The sequence below is a fragment of the Lolium rigidum genome, chromosome 5 (genome assembly GCF_022539505.1).
Source record: "Lolium rigidum isolate FL_2022 chromosome 5, APGP_CSIRO_Lrig_0.1, whole genome shotgun sequence".
Taxonomy (NCBI): domain Eukaryota; kingdom Viridiplantae; phylum Streptophyta; class Magnoliopsida; order Poales; family Poaceae; genus Lolium; species Lolium rigidum.
The window spans coordinates 111,293,046-111,312,765 of NC_061512.1; positions in this window are offsets into that span (position 1 = coordinate 111,293,046).

The window sequence follows — 19,720 nt, forward strand, 5'->3', positions numbered from 1 at the left end:
GCGTTTGATGTAATCAAAGTACCTTTCCGGTATAAGTGATTTACATGATCTCATGGTCATAAGGACTAGGTAACTATGTATCGAAAGCTTATAGCAAATAACTTAATGACGAGATCTTATGCTACGCTTAATTTGGGTGTGTCCATTACATCATTCATATAATGATATAACCTTGTTATTAATAACATCCAATGTTCATGATTATGAAACTAATCATCCATTAATCAACAAGCTAGTTTAAGAGGCATACTAGGGACTTCTTGTTGTCTACATATCACACATGTACTAATGTTTCGTTTAATACAATTATAGCATGATATATAAACATTTATCATAAACATAGAGATATAAATAATAATCACTTTATTATTGCCTCTAGGGCATATCTCCTTCACAGGTCGGGGTGGCGCTGTTCATATGCTGATAGTTTCTGAACCATGTGCGCCAGCGAGGGATAATCTGCTTGGGAGGCCATGTCCTTGAGCTGTGTTGCAAGGCCTGCTACTGCCAACTCGATCGCTTCCTTTTCAGTTATACGAACCGAATAACATCGGTTCCTAAGATTCCCGAAGCGCTGGATGTATTCCGTCACCGTTTCCCCGCGCTTCGACGTAGTTGTGCTAGATCGGCAATGCCGTACTCGAAGCCTCGAATGGTACCGCATATGGAACTGTTCTTCCAATTGCTTCCAAGACTGGATGGAGTTTTCTCGGCAAAGAGGTGTACCACCCGAAAGCCGATCCCGTGAGGGACCGTGAAAAGAGCCTCACGCGTAGCTGATCCGACACCGAAGCCGGTCCTAGTTGAGCCAAATATCGGCCGACGTGCTCGATGGAGCTGGAGCCATCCGATCCACTGAATTTGGAGAAGTCGGGGAGCCGATATTTTGGTGGCAGCGGGATCATCTCGTAATCGTCGTGGTACGGCTTGGAATAGCCGATCGCCCTTCTTTTCGGCATCATGCCGAACCGGTCTCTCGGCATGGTACCGATCCGATCCGCCGTGCTGGCCGTAGGAGTTGCACTCCGAAGATTCGCCGGGGTGGCGTACTTGGCCTGCCACGTTTGCTTTTCCAGCTCCGAGCCGCCTGCAGGAGCCGGGCTCGGGAGTTTCGTCGGTGTGGCGTATTTAGTTAGCCACGTCTCGCTCTGTCGCCGACGTTCCTCCTCGTCTTCGCCGGAGCCCCCGATGTTGTGGCCTGGTTTGTGAGTGCCCAGTCACCACAATCCGGCACATACATCCACGCGTACCCATGAGGGATCTCCTTAGGCGCCTCCATTAAGAACCGGTAGTCACCGGGGTCGCCACCAATCCTGCAGACGAGGAATGCCGGTGTAGTCGGCACTTCAGCCAGGTGCTGCCAACGCAAATGGCAGCGGTGGACGGGACCGGAATGGCAACTCTCCTTGATGCGTCCCGAGAGCTGGTCCCGACGGCGAGTACCGGTGGCTCATGATCTCTCGGATCACGCGCGAGCGACACGCTCTAGCACGTTGACCAAGTTCTCGCAGTGGCGGTGTAGCGAGTGAGCCACCGGGTAGTTGATCTCCCCGCCGCGCACCCTCGGTGCGTTCCTCCGACGGCGGCGAGAGGTCTACCCCATCGAGTGCACCTTCGGTGAGAACCCCTTCCATCCGATGCCACCGGAACGGGTTCTCTGAAAAGAGCCGATGAGGTCGGCTTCGAGGGTAGCCTTGATCTCGTTGTATTGCTTCTTGAGGTCATCAGGCAGATCCTCGTAGGTGACTGGCGTGCCGTCCGCCATCTCAGATGTAGATGGCGATGTGGTTGATGTAGACGATTGTCCCACCGGGCGTGCCAGAATGTGTTGACTGCCAAAACCCACCGGCGGGCAGCGGCCTTGTCAACACCGTAGAGCCGGGGGAGCCTAGAGCTGCGGCCGGCTGAGACCCCTCCGAGCGACGGCCCGCAATGCTCTTCTCGGTCACACGCGGCGCTGCGAAGTGCAGGGCGTGCCACCTGACCTATACCTGGTCGGGAAGGTGATGAGGTTGCCTCGCTTAGTTTCCTCGCAGGGCATACATGTAAACGTTAAATACGAGCCTCGATCGGCTCTCGAGGTTATCCCGTGAATCGGCTCAAAGAGCCGATCCACCCATGATCCGTACGGGGTGCACGAATACTTGGTGGTCCTGCTTGATCAAGATGAAGCTAATGAGATCTACGACGATTTAGGGTTTTCACCGCATAACCGGATCATCCTACTCCAGGTTGGGCCTTGCGGCCACGCACGGTGCTCGTAAGCCGATCCTAAACAAGGCCAAAAACCAACATGAAGTTGATCCTAGGAACATCCCGTTTAGGACTTGCGAACGCCACCCTACGTGCCACTCGGATCCTCCCCCCATTGTAAGGCCAAACTATTGCAGATATTAAACTAATCCTTGTAAAACAAGGAGCAATCGTAACGGATCAGATCTACTAAATAATGATCAAGCGGGTGCCGCCCCCACACCCGAGACAGGCGTGAGGACGGCTAGATATGCAAGGGTTGCACTACATAAGCATGCTTAAACGAAGAACAATGCTAACCCTAACACATCTAATGATAACTACGTTGCTCGCCATCAAAAACGCTTCGATACGAGCAACGCATGAACAACGTGGCTTGTGCTGCCTAGATCGCAAGATGCGATCTAGGCAGCATGTCGCTACCCGATAGAAACCCTCGAGATGAAGGAGTTGGCGATGCGCCGAGATTGGTTTGTTTTTGGGGTTGAACGTGAGTTGTTGTTTATTCCATAAACCCTAGGTACATATTTATAGTCCAGGGGACTTTCTAATGAGGGCGTGCACTAAACCGTGCACGACTAAGATTCTATCTCTTATCTAAAATAATAAACTACTAAATAAAGATACACGGGCAATTCAGCCCAAGACCCTTCGTGCCAGGCCGCCTTAAAATTCTTCCACAGGTAATCTTCCAAGCCCGGCCCACCTCTGGATTCGTCTAAAATCTGGTGATAACAGATCTATATTGCTTCAGAGTTCTTGTATCACTTTTATGCCTCTGTTAATTTATTTTGCCGCAAGCATGATTATGACAGTTACTGCTCTCTTGATTTGTCGCTCCCTAGTCTTTTGCTAGCCTTCACTTGTACTGAGCGGGAACGCTGCTCGTGCCTCCAAACACATGAAAACCAAGTCATTCCGGAGTGTCCACCATAAATACCTATGCATGGCATTTCAAACCATTCCAAGTAAATTCTCATGCGCTACCTTTAAAACCTTCAAAATGCTTCTTAATTTGTGTTAATGTTTCATAGCTCATGAGGAAGTATGTGGTGTTTAGCTTTCAACCTTGTCATTTACTTTTTGACGGACTCTCATATGGAATAGTGGCACATCCGCTTATCCAATAATTTTGCAAAAAGAGCTGGCAATGGGATTCCCAGTCCCGAATTAATTAACTTAAATAGACACTCCTCCATGGTTTGTGATTGTTGGACGGCACCCGAAGGATTCGGTTAGCCATGGCTTGTGTAAGCAAAGGTTGGGGGGAGTGTCATCATCATAATAAAACTAAAATAAAAAGGCACTCCTTCATGGTATGAGATTGTTGGCAGGCACCCGAGGATTCGGTTAGCCATGGTTTGTGCAAGAAAGGTTGGAAGGAGTGCCACATAAACATGCAAATAATTCATGGGAGCCGCTCTTGAAAGTCCGGTTGGCGAGGTAGTTAGTGTACCCATTACCATTCGTTGACAACAACAAACACCTCTCAAAATAATTTTACTCCTGATTTATAAAAATGAAAAGCTCTAGCGCATGTTAATCCCTCGCTTCCCTCTGCGAAGGGTCAATCTTTTACTTTTATGTTGTGTCTCCATTATTTCTTTGAGTACTTTCTTGAGAGCACAACTGTCATTCTTAGTACAATATGCTTGTCTCAAAATATGATTGATTGTGGTATAACTTTGATGCTTTTATCTTTGACAATCACTACTTCTAGTCTTTCTATGAACTTCAAAGGTGCCCGGGATTTATGTTTTGCCAATCAAATACAGGCAAGCGAGATACCACTTTATCATACTCTCTTATGAACATTGCAATCCTGCTTATATACATGATTCATGATGCTTATTATTAATTGTTGGTACCTATTCATGATTGACATAGCTGTTAGATGATCTTATTTGCATGTATCCTATTATGAACTGCTTAAGTATTAGCCATATCATGAGAATATATACATCGTATGAGCAAATGTGTTCGTGAAAGTTCTTTTATCGCTCGGTTGTTAACTCGAATTGCTTGAGGACAAGCAATAAGCTAAGCTTGGGGGAGTTGATACGTCCAAAACGTATCTACTTTCCCGAACACTTTTGCTATTGTTTTGCCTCTAATTTGTGTATTTTGGATGCAACTAACACTGGACTAACGCTGTTTTCAGCGAATTGCTCCGGTGTCTCGTTTTTGTGCAGAAATCCAACTTTCGGGAAAACCTCGGAATTTATGCGAAGGCCCTATTTTCCCAGGAAACTAACGGAGCCGAAGGGCAATTGAAGTGGAGGCCCGAGGGCCCCACACCATAGGGCGGCGCGGCCCAGGGGGGGCCCGCGCGGCCCTGTGGTGTGGCCCCCTCGGCCGGCCTCCGACGCCCCCCTTCGGACTACTTATTCGCCTCGACCTAAAAATGCACAGAGAGAAGTCGAAGTCGCCAGAAACCCTCCAGAATGCCGCCACATCGTGAAACTCCGTCGCAGGAGCCAGAAGTCTCCGTTCTGGCACTCCGCCGGGACGGGGAATTGGAGGGGATCATCACCGCCATCACCGCCAACGCCTCTCCATCAACCAGCAATGTTTCCCCCATCCATGTGTGAGTAATTCCCCCGCTGTAGGCCGAAGGGGATGGTAGGGATTGGATGAGATTGGTCATGTAATAGCATAAGATTGTTAGGGCATAGTGCCTAGTGTCCGTAGATGGTACTTTTATGATATTGTTGCAACTTGTTATGCTTAATGCTTGTCACTAGGGCCCGAGTGCCATGATCTCAGATCTGAACATGTTATTATTTCATCATGATATTCGTTGTTTATGATCTTACTCGCAAGTTGTATACACATGTCGCTCGTCCGGAACCAATGGCCCCGAAGTGACAGAAATCGGGACAACCGGAGGGAATGGTAGTGATGTGAGGATCACATGTGTTCACTGAGTGTTAATGCTTTGCTCCGGTACTCTATTAAAAGGAGTACCTTAATATCCAGTAGTTTCCCTTGAGGCCCGGCTGCCACCGGCTGGTAGGACAAAAGATGTTGTGCAAGTTTCTCATTGCGAGCACGTACGACTATAATTGGAACACATGCCTATTGATTGATTAGTACATGGATACCGTTTTATTATTATCTCGCAAATGCCCTGCTATGATTGTTACATGAGTTTCTCTCATCCATGCAACGCCCGTCATCCGTCCCCGTGCCTACGATATTTTAATCCTGCTGTTTACTAAAATCACTACCGCTGTCTTTGTTACTCGCTGCTCGTTATTTCACTATCGCTACCGTTATAAAACTGTTACTATCGATAAACTCTTGCGAGCAAGTCCGTTTCCAGTGCAGCTGAATTGACAACTCCGCTGTTAAGGCTTTCAAGTATTCTTTGTCTCCCCTTGTGTCGAATCAATAAATTGGGTAATACTTCCCTCGAAGACTGTTGCGATCCCCTATACTTGTGGGTCATCAGCATCCAATCTGCATGTGCCATACGCTCCTGGCCATGGCTCGTTCTTGGCCGCGCAATACGGCCCATCCGTGGCCGAGCCACATGACGCGGCGGCGATCACGTACGCGCCTGGTCCTGGCTCAGCGACGTATGCGCCCGGGACTTCCCCGTACGCAGTCGCGCCCGTGCCCCCGACGTACACGCATGCGTCCGTGCCTCCGTCGTACGCGCCGTCCGGGTCCGTGCCTCCGTCGTACGCGCCGTCCGCGTATGGGCTGCCGGCGTACGCGGCGCCGTCGTCTGCAGGTTTCTTCTCGGGTGCCCTCAGACAAGGTGCTCTTGCCCCATTTAATTACGGGTCATATGGTCCGTCTCCGGCGGCGCTGCCACTACCTGGTGCACATATGGCTGGGGAACCTCCGCACGCGGGGTTCTACGCGGCGCCTCCGGCTGCCCACGCGGATCATGCGCCTGCGCCGCCAGCAGCGGCGCCCATGGATCCTTCGGCTCCGGCGCCGTTCTACTTCGCGCACCTTCTTTCGGTGAAGCTCACGCCCGATAATTATTTGTCGTGGCGTGCGCAGGTACTGCCCCTCCTTCGCAGTCGCTACCTGGAGGGGTACGTCGATGGCTCTCTGCCGTGTCCGTCGCCGTATCACCCGGCGTATCACACGTGGGTAGCCCAGGATCAGGCCATCCTCTCTGCCATCCAGTCGTCGCTCACTCCGAGCGTCTCGTCGCTGGTCATCTTCGCCGCTACGTCTCGGGACGCGTGGACGGCTCTTCACACCAACTTCGCCTCTCAGTCTCAGGCGCGTGCCCATGCTATTCGCACCGAGCTGGGCGAGGCCAAGCTCCGAGGACCTCGGCATCACGGACTACTTCAACAAGGTGACCGGCCTTGCCGACACACTGGCCTCTATCGGCCAGCCGCTCCGCGCCGAGGACTTCACCACCTACGTCCTGAATGGGCTGGACGATGACTATGATAATCTCGTTGAGAACATCAATGGTCGTGAAACCCCGATTCAGCCTCGCGAGCTCTACTCTCGCCTCCTCGGCCGCGAACAACGCGTCAAGGCGAAACATGCTTCCCCGGGCTTCTCCTCTGCCAACGCCGCTACGCGTGGAAAACCACAGAAGCAGCCACCGTATGGTGGAAAACCGGCGGCGCCACCGCCTCAGCAGGCCCCGCGGGCCCCAGCCGCTTCGCCCACACCGACCACTGGCGGTGGCCGTTCGCGCGCCACCTGCCCCTGCTGTGGCACTGAGCTGGCGTGCCAGCTGTGTGGTCTCGCGGGTCACATCGCCTCCCGCTGCCATCGCCGCTTCAAGCAGGATTTCCTTGGCATCGGCAACAATGGCAAGGGTAATGACACGCAGGCTGCGCTTGCGAGTCATGAGTACGGGCACACACCGTCTTACCCCATTGATTCGACATGGTACATGGACACTGGAGCTACCAATCACCTGACGAGTGAGATGGGCAAGCTCTCGACCCAGGAGCCATATCGCGGTCATGATCAGGTTCGCACCGCCAATGGAGCAGGTATGCACATCTCACACATTGGTCAGGCTTCTCTTCTTACACATAAGTCCAAACAATTACGTCTCCTCAATGTCCTTAGAGTTCCTTCTGCTACACGTAGTTTGTTGTCTGTTCCTCAACTTACTCGTGATAATAATGTCTTTGCTGAATTTCACCGGTTTCATTTTTTCACTAAGGACCGGGACACGAGGGCCGTTCTTCTTAGAGGTCGCCTGCGCCATGGGCTCTATGCGCTTGACACGCCACCTATTCACCAGGTCTTCAGTGTAGTTCGTGTGTCGTCCACTCATTGGGATGCACGTCTGGGTCATCCTGCTACTCCTATAGTTCGCCATGTTCTGCATCGTCATGATCTTCCAGTTGTGTCCAATAAAATTGCTGAAACTATCTGTGATGCCTGTCAGCAAGGCAAGAGTCACCAGCTTCCTTTTTCAGAGTCGAGTCGTGTAGTCAAACAGCCTCTTGAGCTTGTGTTTTCCGATGTATGGGGTCATGCTCAAACGTCTGCTTGAATACACGACGTCCCCTTGAACTCTTGCTTAATGAAATTCCAGATTACAAGTTTCTCAAGGTCTTTGGATGCGCATGTTGGCCTCATCTTCGTCCGTATAACAAGCGTAAGCTAGAGTTTCGGTCTAAAAAGTGCGTCTTTCTTGGGTATAGTTCCCTTCACAAAGGGTACAAGTGCCTTCATGTTCCCACTAACCGCGTCTATATTTCACGTGATGTCGTGTTTGATGAGAACGTGTTCCCTTTTTCCGCACTTCCGACCACCACCACCAGTCCCACACCACCTGTGTCTTCCACTACACCGTCGCCTGACCAGTTTGTTGATGCTGCATACTCTTCTGCGTTGCTCCCTAACCATGCTGCAGGTATTGGTCGTGGAGATCGACTTCAGCTGTTCGATGATCAGGCCCCCGATGCCGCGCCTATGACGGACGTCGATCGACTGCATGCGCCATGCATGCCCGACCTGTTCGCGTCGCGCGCGTGGCCTGCCCCTGAGCCGACCCCCTCTGCCTCGCCAGCCACCCGCCTGGGCCGGCTCTATCTGCCTCGCCCGCCGGCTCGCCTAGGCCGGCTTCGCCCGCATCATCAGCTGGCTCCCCTGGGCCGGCCCCGTCTGCCTCGCCGGCCGCCTCACCTAGGCCGGCCTCCACGCCCTCGTCGCCCGGCCCATCTACACAGTCGGCCACACCGCTCTCGCCTGGGCCTCATGCGACGCCAGCATCGTCCTCCTCGGCTGCCTCCTCGCCAGCGCCCCCTGTCGCTTCGACATCGGCGTCGCCCGCACCCTCTGTGCCTGCTGCCTTGCGACCTCGTACGCGCAGCCAGAATGGTGTCTTCTGCCCGAAGGAACGCACCGACGGGACCGTTGCATGGATTGCAGCATGTGTTGCTCAAGCTGAGGATGATCCCACTGCTGAACCTCGACACTTTCAGGCTGCTCTTGGTATTCCACACTGGCGTAGTGCAATGGAACAGGAGTTTCATGCACTCGTAAAAAATGACACATGGCAGCTGGTTCCCCCTGTTTCTGGCGTTAATGTTATTGATTCCAAGTGGGTCTTCAAAGTCAAGAAACATGCTGATGGTTCTATTGAGCGCTACAAGGCACGTTTGGTTGCCAAGGGTTTCAAACAGAGGTACGGTCTTGATTATGAGGATACTTTCAGCCCAGTTGTTAAGCCTACTACCATTCGGTTGCTTCTCTCTTTGGCTGTTACACGAGGGTGGTCTCTACGCCAGCTGGATGTTCAGAATGCCTTCCTTCATGGTGTCTTGGAAGAGGAGGTTTATATGCGCCAGCCCCCAGGTTTTGTTGATCCTGCTCGTCCTCGGCATCTATGCCGCCTGGTTAAGGCTCTCTATGGACTCAAGCAGGCTCCTCGTGCATGGCATGCGCGTCTTGGCTCTGTTCTTCGGGCTCATGGGTTTGTTTCATCCACTGCTGACACATCTCTGTTCCTTCTTCAGCGTCCTGAGGTCACGATGTATCTGCTGGTTTATGTTGATGATATCATCCTCATCAGTTCCTCTGATGTTGCTTCTGGCCGCCTCGTGTCTGCGCTCAGTGGTGATTTTGCTGTTAAGGATTTGGGTGCGCTGCACTACTTCCTTGGTCTGGAGGTCTCACGGTCTTCTGCTGGGTTGACTCTAACTCAGCACAAGTATTCTCTGGACTTGCTGCGTCTGCTGGTATGTCGAAGTGCAAACATGCTATCACTCCTATGTCTGCTACTGATAGGTTGTCTGCTCTTGATGGAGATCCTCTTTCGCCTGATGATGCTACTGAGTACCGCAGTCTTGTTGGTGGTCGGCAATACCTCACTATCACCAGACCAGATGTCTCCTATGCAGTCAACCGTGTTTGTCAGTATCTCCATGCACCCAGGACATCTCATTGGTCGGTTGTGAAGCGTATACTGCGCTACGTCTGTCTCACTGCCTCGTACGGTTTGCTTCTCCAGCCTGCGCCATCTTGTGATCTCTCAGCCTTCTCAGATGCAGATTGGGCTGGCAATCCTGATGACAGGCGATCCACGGGGGGCTATGCAGTATTCTTTGGTCCTAACTTGATCGCCTGGAATGCTCGCAAGCAGGCTACAGTATCTCGCAGCAGTATTGAAGCTGAGTACAAGGCGGTTGCTAATGCCACAGCTAAGCTCATATGGGTCCAGTCCTTGTTGAGAGAGTTGAGAGTCTCTCAACGTCGGCCACCAGTCCTTTGGTGTGACAACATCGGCGCTACATACTTGTCATCTAATCCAGTGTTTCATGCTCGAACGAAACACATCGAGGTTGACTATCACTTCGTACGGGAACGTGTCGCACAGAAGTTACTCCACATCAAGTTCATTCCTTCCAAGGATCAACTTGCTGACATCTTCACGAAGCCTCTACCACAGCCGCAGTTTGTAGGTTGTAGGCGCAATCTTAACTTGCTTTGTACCTCAGGCCATAGTTAAGATTGAGGGAGGGTGTTAGACTGTAAATACGTAGCCTCTGTACATATCTGTATTGTACCCTTTGGTACCCCTATATATATATGAGATAGCCACACTCACGTTGGGTGTTGAGCAGTTGCCCTAAATTACTGTGTTTAATACCCCCTACTCCACGAAAACCTCACCATAAATACTGCCTCCTCCTCCCCGTTCCGTTTTTCTGAAAATCGCTCAATCCCGATATCCTATACCACCATATAGATCTCGTCGGAGTTCTTCGTTTCTGAAATTTTGAAGATGAGACAGCAGCTTCTTAATCCTTCATCTCCTCTGTTGTTAATCCTTGCTCGACGCCCTTCCTTACATCTTTCTCCATCCGCAGAATCACAAGAACATGCAGACGAGGCTGCTGGAGTTTCGCTATACTTCGTCGTCCCCAGTCGGGGGAATTAGCACCTGGATGGAACCACGCCGACAAACGTTCATTGACGCACGCGACGCCACGAAGGAGAAGGGAACCCATAACTCCACCAAGTCGAGAAAGCACCGGAACAAGCCGCCCTCCACATCCGACCACCGCGTATACCTTCGTCGCCCACCACCATCACCTAGTAACGCTCCTCAGCACGTCAAAACTTTATAAATTTGTATCTTTAAATCTAGAGCTTCGTTTTAGATTTTGTTTTTTGCGTTGAATTCGTAATCAAATCCTCTATCCACTGATATTAATTTTGCAAATTATAGAATTTTTGAGTTTATCAGCTAAAAATTAAGTTTAGTATATTAGCACGTTATTTCCCGTTCACGTGTTGCCGAAGCCGAGCCAAACTGAAGCCAAGCCAAGTTGAAGCCGAGCCAAGCCGCCAGCCGAAGCTAAAGGCGAAGCCGAGGAGCGCCACATCCATCAGATCAAAATCGGATGCTTCGAGACGCGCCACGTCTCCACTTAAAAACACCAAAATTTGAATACTTCCGAAAATCATTATTAAATAACCGTAAGTCCGTTTTGATCGATTCTTTTTGTGTTAGTTTCAGAATTTTATTATCTACACTTTAGCGTTGGAATTTATAAATTATAAGTAACTAATTTTCACGTTTGTAATATTGGATTTTAAACCTCAATTTGAACATATATAAATCCTATTAAATTATCTCCTTTTGCAAATTGGTACTTGTGATCATATATAACCTCCTTTGATCAAACATAACTACTGTAACACGAAATAAATATATTATTTAATATTATTTTGTATTTTTCTTTGTTTTACATGATTATGCGTTTTATTTGGCTCTTTATTTTCAATGGTTGTTTATTGCGTGTAATTTTTCTATGCGTTAGATTTATTCGGAGTGTGCGAGAACTTCACGAGGAAGAACTCATCATCAAATTTTACTAAGGCAAGTTACACCTTTGTTCAAATTTTTGTCCTGAGTTTTCTATGCATGTCTTTTTCCTTCAAATGAATAGTATGCATGTGTAGGATGTTTTGGTAGATTTTACTTCGTAAATATTTTACAAGTGCGCGTGAAATTTTGTAGATTGCCATGAGTAGAAGTATTACTTAGTAATATTTCGACTTGATATCATGGTCATAGGAATCCCTAAATTTTTCTAAGTGCTATGCTTATGCTACGTAAATATCGAAAGGGGTTCGAAACAGAAAATTTGTAAGTAATTGAGCTCTGTTTATGAGCGCAACTTTTCTCCCAAAAGTCTTCTTCAAAATAAAACTAAGTTTTCTTCTGGGCGGAATGGTTTTGTCGGGACAACGAGTGGAGATTGGTGGAGGACTGCCGCCCAGGATCAAAAGAAGTCTGCCATGTTCCAGATGTCAGAAGCTTCCAGTGCAACCACAATACAATATGGGCTCTGTCTTGGCTAAGTACTTAGTAGGAAACCTCGCCTGGGCACCGCCATTGGGAGGAATTTTGGGCACGGGCGGATCCGGAAGGTGGAGGGTCTACTAAGGAAAAGCTTCATCGTGACCTTGTCCTGGCCTTAATGAAGATGAAGAATTTTGGCAAAAAGGCTTGGTTGTGAATTGTGGGTAAAGAGCGCAACCTCTCGAGAGTGTTAATCTGATCGATCAGCCGTGTCCACGCTAAAAGGACTATTTGAGCATCTGAAGGATGGAGCCTCTGAAGGATTTCCTCTCTCTTTTCTATGTAAATGTTTTCAAAACCCTATGGCGTGTGTAATATCGTTCATACGTGGATTTTGGGGCCTTGGTGTGTAATATCCAAGTGCTCGGGACTTGGTGTATAATATCCAAGTGTTTGGGACTTGGTGTGTCATATCCAAGTTTTAGGTTGATTTGGACAATTGGTGTGTAATATCCATGTGTTTCACTCGGCCAATATTATTTATCAAAATTTTGCAAAGTAGGGTAAAAGATTTTCTCTCTAACTTTGTGAAAATTGGCTTGACGCAAATAAACCTCAAGCCTCCTCTTGTCTGTCTTGCATGCAGATGTAGTCAAGTTTCCCCTTCTTGGTGTAATTTGTCATACATTCAAAGTATTGACCACTCTCGTGGCTGCAACCTTTCATGTTGCAGGTTATTCGACGACTTGTGAGAATGCGTAGGTCGCGAGTCTAAACTCAACCAGCTTGTGGCATTGATGGGACTCCAAGATGTTATTTCGTTTTCCGTTGTATTGAGCTAGCCTTTGGCTATGCAAGTTGTAATTATTTGTACGCTGGATTATCGAATCGTGTAATAAAGACTTACGTTTTACATGATTATTCATCGACTGTGAGTGCTAGCTAATGATTCAGGGACTAGCATGTTTAATCACAGGGACTTTGGATCCTACCAAATCCGGGGTCGTTACAACGTTGTGACACAACAATAGTGCGAGCTTCAGACGGAAAATAATCTACACCATTACCGTCATAATCATCATCTTCTGGAGCATCCGGACCAGCATCATCTCCAGTCTCATACTCATCGTTTCCATTAATGATCATTACTTTACAGTTAGGACAATCTCTCTTGAAGTGACCCTTGCCACCACAAGTATGAAAGTTCATATTGCAGTTGCGCACTGTAAACATGCTAGAACCACTTCCACTTGCAGCAGGTTCGGGCTTCTTTGTGTTGGACACATTGGAGACCGGCTTGCTAGACGAAGTAGGCAAAGGTGTGGGGCGCGAAGATGGTGCGGGCGCCGTAGATGGGGGCGCCCGAGGCGTGTAGCGCCCAGCTCCCGTAGAACAACCTTTGATTTGCGCTTCTTCCGCTAACTGTGATTCAGCTTCTCTTGCATGATGTAGCAGCTCATTCATATTGGTGTAACGGTGATGACGAACAATGCCTTTGATGTTATAGTTCAAACCATGTAGAAAACGCTGCATTGTCATCTCAAGTGACTCACGGACACGGCCACACTGCATAAGCACCTCCATCTCCATGAAATAAGCATCAACCATCAGAACACCTTGTCTCAAGAGGGTCAACTTATCATATATAGATCGCAAATAATTAGTGGGAATGAAACGAGCTTGCATAATTGCCTTCATCTCGCGCCGTGTAAGAACTGGCACTTCTCCATCTTCTTGACGAGCACGTGTAACTCCATCCCACCAACACAATGCATAGCCATCAAATTCTGAGGAAGAAAGCTTAATCTTCCTGTCTTCAGTATAGTCATGTAAGCGCCACAACTTCTCAATTTTCAGCTCCCAAGTGAGATATTCTTCAACATCCTTTTTATTGACACTAGCTCTTTATATAGTCAATTTATTTTTGGAGTATCGTATCGGTAGGCACAGATCATTGGTATGGGATGTATCGTTAGGTTGTGCCGAGTCAAATCAGCAGGACCTCCTTCAAATTTGGGTATTGAGAACTTTGGCTTACCCAAACCATCGTCTTGTGGTTGTGGAGGAACACGGCGGGCTGCTCCAATGGGGACAAAACCACGACCACAGGCACCACGTCCAACACCACGACCAACACCACGCTCTTCAGCAGCGGGTTCTTCTTCAAAATTGCCATGAAGACAGTCCCCTTCTTCATGTTGTTGTTGTTGTTGTTGGGTCAGGTTCTCACCAGCTAACTGCAATGCTTGAAGAGAGCGCTGAATATCCTTCACTTGTTCTTGAATTGTATTGACGATCTCATTAGTAGTGTCAAGCTTCTTGGTGACCTTCTGAATGTCATCAGTAAGTCCTTCGTGATGTTCGTTGAATTCACGTCGCATCTCATTACGAACAGCTTCATATTCCCTCCAAGAAACAATATCAGCTCCATCTTTCTGTTTCTGGTTAACAAGTTTAACATCACTAGAAGACATGGTTAGTAGATTAGTGCACTAAAACAAAAATCTGTGGTGGTACTCTCACAACTCACTCAAAATTGATAAGAAAAGGTAAATCTTACCGCTCCAGAGTGAATTAGTATTGCTTACCACTTGGATTGACAACTAGTGCACGGATGTAGCGAAGCGAATATCAAGGGTATAAGAACAATCACAAGGCAAAGTAGGATATATGTGGGGATGTAGGTAGGCTACCTATTTGCACCAATAACAAGCTCTAGCGCTGACCGTAGAACAACCAATGATACTCACACAAGACGTTAAATGTGACAATGCAACTATATGGATGAACATGTTGCAATGCACTCGAGAGATACTAGCAAAACTCAACGGGATACGCACAAGATTGCTCAACTATAGGTGCAGAAAAGTAAACTAGGCCTTCACTTGATCTTACTAGCACTTCACCTTTTTTTGATTTTTCTTTTTATCACACACGTTCTATGTAGCTCTTTTTGCTTCTTTTCTATTTTCTCTATTTTTTTGATTTTATGACTCTACTCTTGGTAACACGGCCAACAGGAATTGCAAAGCACCACAAAACCTAACGAGCAGCCTGTCGAGCGGTAAAAGTAGTCTCTTGTGGGAAAGTTCCTAGGCACGTATATCGAAAGGTTGTGTCTGTGGTTGGGAACAAGCAAAACTGTACGCTATGTGGACTCGGAGCAACAAAAACTGCAAACAAGATGATAGCTACACTCAAACCCTAGACAATCTACTAGATGGAAGAAAAAGATACACAAAACAACTACGAAAAGCAACTAAAACTCGAAATCGATGCAATCTATGGCTATGGCAAACCCTAAACCTATTATTTTTGGCTTTTTCTGGATACACTTACAACTCAACTATGGGGTGGATTGTGGATGGCTTACCGAGGAAACACTGGAATCTGATACCAAGATGATAAGGGGTTGCCCGATCTTCTCAGTAAGCACGGTGGATGGTGATGAACACACGATGAACACAACGGAGATAACACGATGAGGAGGCGGAGATAACTTGTATGACATTGACGAAGTCTCTCGATTGATTCCTGTCGCCAATGCAACAGCTCTCAACCTTGGAAGATATTCGCAACTCCACACACTTGCGCACGTAGCCGCCGACCATGAAGCGGTAAACTGCAATCGTCTAATTCCCAATGGAACAACAAATCACACAAAACTTTCAGTAGCAAAACACCAGATCGATGCGAATTGGTGTATAGATTCGATAGAGTTGCAAAGCAATCAACTATGAACTAGGGTTTATCTTAAACGTGGTCTAAAGCTATTATAGGGGCGTCCTGGGCACTTATATAGGGGTTCAGGATGACCAGAAGTCAAAAAAAAATTTAATAATAACCGACCAAGATCGGGATCGGGTCGAGACTGACTCAGACACGGCCGGCCTAGGGGCCGGTCGACCGGGCAAGGGGCCGTGCAGGCCGGGCGGAACCAGACTAGGCACCGGGTTGGAACCAGACGGGTGGTCTAGGGTCCCTGGATCGTGCCCGGCTTGCACCGATCCAGGAGGCAGCGGGCGCCGGGCTAATCCGGCCTAGGAGCCAGTTTGGTCGGGCGTGGGGCCGGGCAGGCCGGTGTGGTGGCCGGTCGCGCTAAGCGTAGCGCCGGCCTGGACTTCATCTTCCTCCTTCGCGCATGCCTCCCTCTCCTCCCTCGCGTGTCCATGAGGTGTCTTCATGTCCAGCACCATGTCCAACTGTTCTCCTCCTCCTCGTGCGATGCTTCCTTTATCCTCGTACCTGATCAAACACAAGTCAAAGGATTTAGGTAGTATAAAATTCTCATCAATCAAAGTTTCGTTTAAGAACAATTTCACCTGTTGTTTTAGTAGCTTTGCACGAGCTCTTGTCATAGGTCCAATTCTGACTTCATTGGACTTGAGTTTCACATCAACATCTTCTTGATCTTGCAATGACAGAGGTAGTGGTTTGGTAGGGATGTCCTCATCAGGAGAGAGTGGGCTGCTGGGGAGAGAGAGGGTTCGGGCTGCCGGGGTAGAGGTCCGGGAAGGCTAGGGTTAGATAGGGTTTTGGGGTTATTTCTCTTTTTCTGATTTTATTTGAAACCTTTTGAATTCAAATTCTTTTCTGTTTTGAATCTGATGCAAAGTTGGGAGATAGATTCAAAATTAGTTTTCAAAATATTTACTTTATTAGTAACCAAAGCAAAACACCTTTATTTTCAAATTTTTATTTGTCGGAAAAACTTAATTATAAAATAAGAATTATGATAGGGGGAGAATAGGGTTTTATTTAAAGTAAAAACAAGGGAGGGTTTTATAAAAATATTTTTTTTAATAAAAACATGGATGATATGATGCATGATAGCATGATGGTGCATAAAAATAAAAAGGACAAACAAAATCTAATAGGGGTATTTCTGGGGCCGTTACATGGCCCATCCTTCTTCGCCTCCCGGTCCGTACCCCTTCGGCCTCCCTCTCCCGTTTCTTCTCTTTCCATCCCTTTCGTCCTCGTTAGCGCCAGATAGCAACCTCCACCTCCCCTCCCGCGTGAGCCTCCCCTCCCTCTGCTTTTCTGGACCACCTAGCACCAGAGCACGCTAACCACTCCATTCTCACAAACCCTAACCCCTCTCTTCTCCCCCGCGCCGCCACAAACTCCCCCTTCTGTTTTCTTCTCCACCACCGAGCACCACCGCTGCTAATTCGACGACGCCCCACCATCCCCGTCCATCCTCCACTGTCCTGAGACCACCAGGAACTCCGCTGAGACCTCCTCTTCAGCCCTGCGGAGCTAATCGAGTCGGGAACCCTCTGCCACAGCGAATTCATCCACGACATCTGCCACGGCCGCCGCGCTCCGGTGAACTTTCCGGGCAATTTCGACGTCCTCCGGCCGAACCGAACATGCCATCGTGCTCAGGGTAAAGTTGCGCACCTCCCGGGCATCATCTGCCTATCATTTTCTTCAGATTTTCTCCTTCTCGTCGGTGACCGATGTCTTTCCATCGCAGGTCTCGCTGCCGGCATCTCTCTGATGATCCCCTGACGAAGGTGCCGCCACTTCCTGGTCCGCGCCGACGAGGCGCGTCGGTTGCAACTGGTCTCGCTTCTTGGAAACCACTGCAGCGCCCGCGCGCGATGAGTTCAAGCCGCAGGTGATCACCGCCGGTGCACACAAGGTTGGCCACGCTGGCATCCACGTCAACCTCCCCGGTTCCACCCGTCAGTGCCTACAGCTAGAGATCCCCTCTGTGAGAATTTGTCCTAGATCTGATCCAGTCGCTTTTGCACCCCTTTGCATCTATCTTCTCTTAACCTGGAGTCCCTAACGATGAAGCTTTTATCGATAACCTCCTGTTTCTTTTGCATACTAACCCGCAGTCCTCCCTTGTTTTTACAATGGTTTCGGGGTCGTTTCCCCTTTAAAATAAATCTATTTTATATGTTAATTAATAAAAAACCAATCTCTAAAAAACTTTTAAAAGCTAATTCAAAATAAAAAGTGTTCTATATGAATATTGTTCAGAAAAATGCAAGGAACCTAAACATGCCATCCATTCATCTGTTTGCATCTCGCATCATGTTGTCCGTTGATTGTCGTGCATGTTGCACCTAATAAAACCCCGAAGTATTTCGGACACCGACAAGGGTTTCCCCGCTCCGCTTAATATTGATGTAGCTCACCACTCCCATGTCTTTCCATGCTAATAAACATTTAATATTGTCGGTAGAAATGCAAATCCAACTCTAATTTTCTTGTATAGGGTTTCGACTCCGATTAATATGGATAAGTTGCATCGCATCATCTTTGCCAAGTCATGCATATCATCTTGATCATGCTGGGTGTATTACTATTTGCATGTTGTATTACTTATTATTATGTTGAACCTGCAAATCTCTAAGGTGACATATAGGGAAAAACAAGGGGGATATGTGATAGTCCGAGGATATTGTGTGTGCTACGGAGAGGGATCATGAATCCTGACCCAGGACTCCATCAGCAAGTGCCTGAGTCGATGTCTGGATCCTCGAGGCCTTGACGGCCCTCTGCCGCCGTGTCTCGCTCGGCCTGCACAGCCCTACCGCCCCTGATGTGACTAGATGGAGCCCACAACCCCTCCTCATTGCTGTTTTTGCAGATAGGGGCTACGCGTCTGCCGCCTAACGCTAGGGTTAGGCCATCTCCAAGGCCCCCTGAGAAAAACAAACCGCTTTCTGATCCGTCTAGGTCTGGACACGGTGGCCATCGGACACGAAAAAGACCACGGTTCAGATGCGGGTAGCACTGGCAACAACGGTCTCCCGCATTTCCTTGGATCTAGCCAGACGCGCTCGCTCTTACCAAGTTGTTAATGGCAACCACGACTACTAATCGGAGTTAGACGGTGCGAGGGAAACGACCACGTTCCTCCCCCCACGCGGCCGTTTCACGTCGATGCTAGTGCTTTCCCGCCGAGGCCACCGCCCTATAAAATGAGGCCACCGGGGACTTGGTTAGTGGCACACATACATAGCCATGTGGCCGCCTCCCCCCTCTCGCGCCCGCCGCCCCGCTCACCACTTGGCCCTAGATCAGTGAGGCCGCCTGATACGTCTCAAACGTATTTATAATTTCTTATGTTCCATGCTACTTTTATGACAATACTCACATGTTTTATACACATTTTATGTCATTATTATGCATTTTCCGGCACTAACCTATTGACAAGAGGCTGAAGCGCCAGTTCCTGTTTTCTGCTGTTTTTGGTTTCAGAAATCCTACAAAGGAAATATTCTCGGAATTGGAAGAAATCAACGCCCAGGGTCTTATTTTTCCACGGAGCTTCCAGAAGACCAAAGAGCATACGAAGTGGGGCCACGAGGTGGCGACACCACAACGCGGCGCGACAAAGGGGGGGCCCGCGCCGCCCTATGGTGTGGGCCCCCCGTCAGCCCTCCGACTCTGCCCTTCCGCCTACTTAAACTCTCTGTCGCGAAAACCCTATTACCGAGAGCCACAATACGGAAAAAGTTCCAGAGACACCACCGCCGCCAATCCCATCTCGGGGGATTCAGGAGATCGCCTCCGGCACCCTGCCGGAGAGGGGAATCATCTCCCGGAGGACTCTACATCACCATGATCGCCTCCGGACTGATGTGTGAGTAGTTCATCCTTGGACTATGGGTCCATAGCAGTAGCTAGATGGTTGTCTTCTCCTCTTGTACTATCATGTTAGATCTTGTGAGCTGCCTATCATGA